Consider the following 7,357-nt stretch of genomic DNA (forward strand, 5'->3'; position numbering starts at 1 on the left):
TTGGTGGGAGTGTAAAATGGTGCAACCACTGTGGAAAGCTTCTCTTTTAAAAAAAAAAATTTCTACTAGTTCATTTACAAAATTCGAAAACATTGTTTTCTAGAACAAATTCTTTCAATTTCCCTCACCCCCACCAATCAAATTGTTGTTGTTGTTGTTATGTGCCGTCGAATCGCTTGCTACTCATAGGGACCCTATGTACAACAGCCCTAAACTCTGCTCTGTCCTGTGCCAATCGCACAATCTCTGATACACCCATCCTGATTACCCCAACCACTGAATCAATCCACCTCATAGGGGAAAAAATAAAATTGTACAACCCTATAATTAATCCTCTCCTCCCCCTACACATCCACATCCCTCTGCTTCCACCCCTGCTACCCCTCTTGGATCTTTATACTCATTCTACAATAACGGTTTTATACAATATTTATCCTTGTAGGACTGAGTTAGTTCATGCAGCATAATGCTTTCCAGTCACTCCCAAGTTAGGTAATAATTTACAAAATCATTGCTCATATGTGCTGTATAGTATTCCATTATGTGAATGTACCATAATTTCTCAGTCCATTCGTTTGTGGTAGCCTATCCTTTTGATGTCCCCTACAATATATAACAGAAAGCTCACAGTACCCTGATACAGCTGCTAAGAGCCTTTGTGTTTCCTTCTTGTATCTGATGGGAGAATTTTTGGCAGGAAGCAACCCTCTGTCTTTCCAGATCTGTCCATGGGCCTGTACTATTAAGAATGCATATTTGCTGTCAGTTACTATCTGGGCTCTCTTACGTTTGGCTAGTTCTAAAGCCCTAGTGAGGGCTATCAACTCAGCTTTTTGTGCAGAAGTCCCAGACAGTAAAGAGATACTCTCAATAACTTCTGTAACTGAGACAACTGCATAACCTGCACAGTGAATATCATCTATGAAAAAGCTGCTACCATTGGTATAACATACCACTTCTGGGTTGTCCAGTGGGGCATCTTTGAGGTCTTTCTCATTAGTGTAGAGGTGTAGGATGTCTTCTTCACATTGATGGACTGTGGTGGAGATAGCATCTCAATAGGTAATAATGAGACTTGATTTTTAAAGTATTGCAGGCCTCCAGAGAGATGTCTGGGTTCTCTGAAAGTGTTAACTGATAATTTTAACCTCACTGGGCTGATTGGCAGCATCATTATGAATGGTGAAGAGATTGAGAATGTTAACAAGTTTTAGTTTACTTGGCTCCACAATCAACACTCTTGGTACAAGCTGCCGGGAAAGGAATTCCAGAGAGAATTGCATTGGGAAAGTCAGCTATCAGGGACTTCTCCAGAGAACTGAAGAGCAATGACATCAGTCTGGAGACTAAGGTGTGCCTGATCCATGCCATAGTCTCCACAATTGCTTGCTATGCATCAGGGAACTGGACAATGACTAGGGATGATTTATGCCTTTGAGCTGTGATGCTGGAGAAGAATATTGAATATACCATGGACTGTGAGGAAAACAAACAGGTTTGTCCTGGAGAAGGTGAAACTGGACAACTTCTTGGAGGCAAGGATTCTGAAGCTTCATCTGACATACTATGGACATGTTATAAGGAGGGACTGGGCCTTGGAGAGGGACATCATATTTGGGAGGGTGAAGGGACAGTTCAAGAAAGGAAGACCCTCGATGAGATGGATTGATTCAGTAACTCAGGTAATGGGGGTAGGTGTGTCAGAGACAATAAGGTTGGCACAGGATAGAGCAGGGTTTAGGGCTTTTGTACAGAGGATTTCTATGAGTCGCAAGCAACTCGACAGCACATAACAACAACAACTGTTAGATAGCCATCTTCTCCCATGATTTAAAAGTAAAGGTTTCAAAGTGTGAGAGGTTTGTACAATGAGTTTCTGAGACAGAACAACTGTCTGGGCCTCCTCAGCCAATAGTGCTGCACTGGTCACTACTCTTAAGCAATAAAGGCAGCCTGCGGCCACAGAGTCTAGTCCTTTTGAAAGAAAAGCCACAGACTGTGGCTCAGGACCGATCATTTGGACTAGGACTCAGATGACCACTTCACTTTTTCATCAATGTATAAAATAAAAAGCTTATTATAATTAGGAATGCCTACAGCAAGAGCCCAAAGAGGGCTTCTTTTAGGTGTACAAATGCTTGTTCACATTTAGGAGTCCGTTTTAGATTATCTTCTTTTTTTTCTCCCTTTTAATTGTTCATATAAGGTTTGGCTAACCCAAGGAATCTTGATCTTGCAATACCCAGTCACTCCCCAAAATTACTGGGGAAGATAGGCAGAATATAATTTCAACCCAACCTAGGGAGAGATTTCTACTGTTATATACCAAAATAAATTTCAAGAAATGAATTTCAGTGAGGCAAATTTGGGCCTTTGGACACATAAAAAACTTCTTCACCTAAAAAGTCTAAGGTGTTTGACAATCCTGAACTGAGGCCTCATAGGATAGGTTACATACTAGAAAGTCATCTTTAAGATCTAGTACCATGATATAGGTAGAATTGGCTAGTACCCTGCATATTATAGTATAAGTGTTAGGAACCACAGTGTGTAAAGGCACAACTATGTCATTTATTGTTCTCAAGTCTTGGACCAACTTCCATTTACCATTGAGGGTTTTTACAGCAAGGTTAGGACTGTTATAAGGAGAAGGTATTTCAGTAATTAGACCAGCTTCTTTTGTCTAATTGTAGGGGCCAGACCTCTCCAGCCTTCAGGATATATCCTATATTGTCTTTTGGATAACCTACTCCAGGTTTAAGAGCTATTTTAATAGGCTTTACATTCACTGCCTAGGTAGGCAACCCAGAGGCCCAAACCTTTGGGTCTAGATCTCTAAATTCTGGAGGCAACATTTCAGGATCTTCAGGTTGAACAGAACCTAGCCCTAATATCTTCATGGCTGGAGGAAATAGAATCTTGCTCTTCACTCTAAACGTAAGATCTCTCCTTAAGAAGGGCAAAGGAGTTGCAGGAATTACCAAAAACGGGTGAGAAAACAGCCAGGAAGTCCACATGCAAGTCAGAGGTGGAGTAAAAAACTGCTTATGAGGTTTTCCATCAATTCTAACAACTAAGAAATAGCGGGAAGAGAGTGTACTTGTGAAGGCTTGTAGGACCGAATAAGAGGCTCTTGAGTCCAGGAGAAAACAGATAGACTTATTGGCAATGTCAGTTCTCACGCACAGCTCTTCTGGAAGGATCTAAATTGTTGAAGCATCCTTCTTTTTTGTGGGCTGGGAGCCGGGGCCTCTTCAATCCTCTGTGGATTCGGCCATGAGGACCTGATGTGGGCAGCCCTTGGCCAGGTGTCCTTCAAATCCACACTTAAAGCAAGTGAGTGGGAACTTCTTCTCTATCCCCTTGCCTACCTGTTTGAAACTGTGACACTCTTTACTAAAGTGGCCCAGCTTTCCACAATGGAAGCAATTCTGACTTTATTAACCTTTGGGTGGCATTCACCATTTATTGGTTAGACTTCCTTTTCCTGACACAGGCCTCAAATTGGCAGCAATGGCTACCCCAATAATTTTGGCCATTATCTGGTCTTTTCTCTCTCCCTCTAGATCTTGGTTGTTAAAGACAGTGACTGCCTGTTTTAAAACTTCACTCAGATTACATTGAGGCCCCTTTGCCTTGTGTGAAGCTTCCTTCTAACATCAGGGGCTACCTGATTTCTAAAATGAGTATTTAGAATTAAGCTGCCTTCAGGGTTTTAGAATTTCAGTTTGTGAGCTTTTTCATGATTGCAACAAGTCTCCCCTTAAAGGCTGTCAGATTTTCTTCTTTGTCCTGAGTAATTTCTGTTAAACCAGTTTAATCTGAATTTCCCTCATCCCTTCAAGCAAGCAAGTCTACAAATAGTCCCGAGTGGCTCTTCCCTGATTTCCTGGGTGGCCTACCTGGTAATTCCAGTCAGGATTTTGGCCTGGGATTGCAATTGCCCCCTCTACTAGTTGAGGGTTATTGATGTGAAACCTGTCTGCTCTATGCCTTGCTGCTGCCAGTATTCTTAATTTTTCTTTTTTAATCAGGAGAACAACAGAAGGATAAGAGGACCATTAGATCTTTCTATGTCATATCAAAGATAGAAGTAATTTTCTGTAATTCATCAACAAACTTTCCTGGGCCAGTAGAAACAGATCTCAATTTCTCTTTGCAGTTTTGCAAATCACGTATGGAGAAGGAAACATGCACGGGCATAGTTTGCCCATTATTCTGTCTCACTTCTTGAAGAGGAAACAAGGAAGGATACACTTGGTGAGATGGGCTAAGAGCATCATACGGTGGTAATGTCACTTCAATTGAATGAATTTCTTCATTTAAAGATTTTTTTTTAACCAAGAATTAATTTCAAACTCTCTAGAGGGGGTTCTGCTGCTGGAATAGTGTCTCTCATGGGTAGATTGGGCTTAAGGTCTACCTCAAGTCTATATTTTGTGCATAAAGAGATTTGATCTTTTAAAAACATAAATTACTGAACATAAGATATTTCACTCTACTTTCTCAGTCTCCTGCAAAACAAGTATAATTGTAAAATAGTGTTATAGGCAAGACTACTCACCACTGGCCATTTTTCAAAGTCCCCAAAAGGGTAGGTTGGCCATAATACATTGGAAAAGAAAATCTACTTCTTTCTTTAGGGAGTCTAATTGGAGTCCAAGAGGCACTCCAAAGGTGTAACTTGGAATTTAGAAGAAGGTTGTCCCACAATCATCACTAAAGGAGAAAGAAGAGGGTTTCTGCAGTCAAACTACTCATAGCAGGTTATCTGTTCATTCCTAATGTCTTGAAAAGGGGTCTCAACAGATTTGCTGGGCAACCCCCTCAATTAGTTAGTCAAACTCTACCAGGACAATTACCCTAGTCTCAGGCTGGCTGGGCTTCTACCCAGCCCTCACAGGTCTGCAGGAGGTGGGGAGAGGAGAGTCCAATTGACCGATGAAAAGGGGAATCATTGCTATTCTTTGTTCATGAGACTCAGAGTCTGAGCTTGTAAATTCCTGCATTGCTTTCCCTACCCTGTTCCTAAGAGCTGTAGGGTTCTCTTTTATTATCTTGTGCTATTTTTACAAATGTAAAATAAGTTACGTACTTCGCTCAATTATTTTCTTATTCTCTTTATGAGATAAATCTGCACATAATCTCTGGCTGCTCTTGTTAGTTCTAGCTCTTCCTATTAATTGATAGTTCCAAAGTAGCTTTATTTTGGGAACTGCCCGAACTCTATTTGCTATGTGTGTGTTAGTAGCATGCAAATTATTGGCCTGATGTCTACCAGCTTTAATGGTTCTGTGCTTCCTATCAGAAAGAGAACAAAACTCTTAAACATTTTCATTAAAGAATAGTTGTAATATTCTAAAACTCTCCTATGAATTTCTGGGTTCAGAGGAAAAATTCCCAGTTTGTCTTTATAATCTTTTAAATTCTCCCATACTAAAGGGAACATGAACTCTCATGGTGTTTTCTCAAAACCATAAATGCCTTAATATAAGGTATTTGATACTATTTGTTCTGTTGCTGGCAAAATAAAACAAGCTGTGTTTCAATTTAGGGAGCTATTGATTGGCTAAACTTTGAATAATTTCCTCAGAGTGTTTAATTTCAAGCTTCAAACATTTTAATTTTTACGTAAACCTTGGCTGATGCTGAAGGTCATCCTATAACTGCTCTGGAAAACAAAGGATTCATAGGAAGACCTGGGACTGAGCCCTGACGTCTCAGTGGCTGTCCTCTCCCATGGGCCTCTGAGCACCCATGCCTGTTTTCTGGAGGCGTCCCTCCACAATGAACATGACACAGGAAAGGCTTTGTTTCCTGGCACTTCAGAAAGTCCAACATTTTGAACAGGTAATCGAGTAACAACATCCGACTGACTTCTGTGACACATCCTCATATAATCCTTGTTCCTTACACCTACTCTGGGTAAAATAAGTTGCACTTTCTCTCCTATATGCTCCCAAATTCCTAGGGTCCCATAATTTATGCAGCTCTAAAAAGACTGGTTTATTTGCTTATCTCTGGCATTCTGGACTACCAAAGGTAATAGGCTAACCAGCCTTTTGTCTGCCAAACAGAGTCTAATTTTTTTATCAAAAATTAATTAATTTAATTTTTTACCAAAGACTTCATTCTTTAGAAATTCTTTAGCTGTAGCTTCTAATTTATTTAAATATTTTCCTTTATTACTATGCCTATTTGGCATGAGCTTATTTCTCACCCTCTTCACCTTGCAAATGAATAGCTTTTTTATATAATTAGCTTTATTCTTTTATCTGTTGCCTCCTTCATTCTACTGAAATTGTCAGAGTCCATGAGCCCAAAACTATTGCCACATTACATTTAATGTGAAAAAGAAAAAAAATTAAACTTTGAAGTTTGCTCTGCTTTGCACCCAGTCTGAAAATTCAGGGCTGGTGTAAAGTTCCCTGAAAGGAAAACAAACAAACAAAAACCTTTCTGAGCCTTTCCCCCTTAATAGAAAAACCAACAAAGGCATGTGTAGGCTTATGCTTTGAGTATCTTCGCTTTGAGTATCTTCACTTTTCTCTAATCCTTTCTGCCTATTGCAGTTCCACACCACCAGTAGTGGTTGCTGCTTTAGGAAGGGCCTGGAGTAAGCCTGCAAAAGAAGTGAGTACGAAAACATGATTTTTCTTTTTCTTTCTTCCTCTTTTTTTCTCTTTTACTCTTACTGCTTATTTGTGCAAGATGGGAAGAGTTAGCAGCCCCAACTAGCTACTAAATCTATAGCTCAACTCCAAACTGACCAGTTATCAACAGAGAAAAGGAGGGGGAAACCCAAAACAAAACTCTGTGAACAAACCTTTCTATCATTTTCCAACAGGGTGAAAAGAAAACCTACACACGGAACAAACATTTGGTAATACCATCTCAGACAAGAGTATTATAACAAAAGTTTACAGAATATTCCTGGGCCTCCACAAGAAAAAGACTGATAACCCAATTACAAAATGGGCAAAAGACATGGAAAGAATTTTCACAGAGGAAGATATACAAATGGCAAACAGACATATGAAGAAATGCTCCAAATCACTGGCAATAAGAGAGACACAAAACCAAAATGAAGTACCATCTCATCTCACTCCAGTAACAGTAAAAAGGGCCTCTTTGAGTAAGAATTAGAATATACAAGATATACAAGAAAGACACCAATACTGGGTGAAAGCAAGAGGAAGAAACTGAGGTTTATTAGACAACATAATCGACACAGAAGTTCTACAGGACACGTCACCTTCCCTTGGAGACACCACAACTAAACTTAAGAGACATGTCAGCCGTCAATGTTTTTGGAATCACAGAAGCCAAGAAAGGCTTAAGATACAAACTGCCAGAT

The sequence above is a fragment of the Elephantulus edwardii genome, unplaced genomic scaffold (genome assembly GCF_000299155.1).
Source record: "Elephantulus edwardii isolate Elephantulus edwardi_28Jun2011 unplaced genomic scaffold, EleEdw1.0 scaffold00133, whole genome shotgun sequence".
Taxonomy (NCBI): Eukaryota; Metazoa; Chordata; class Mammalia; order Macroscelidea; family Macroscelididae; genus Elephantulus; species Elephantulus edwardii.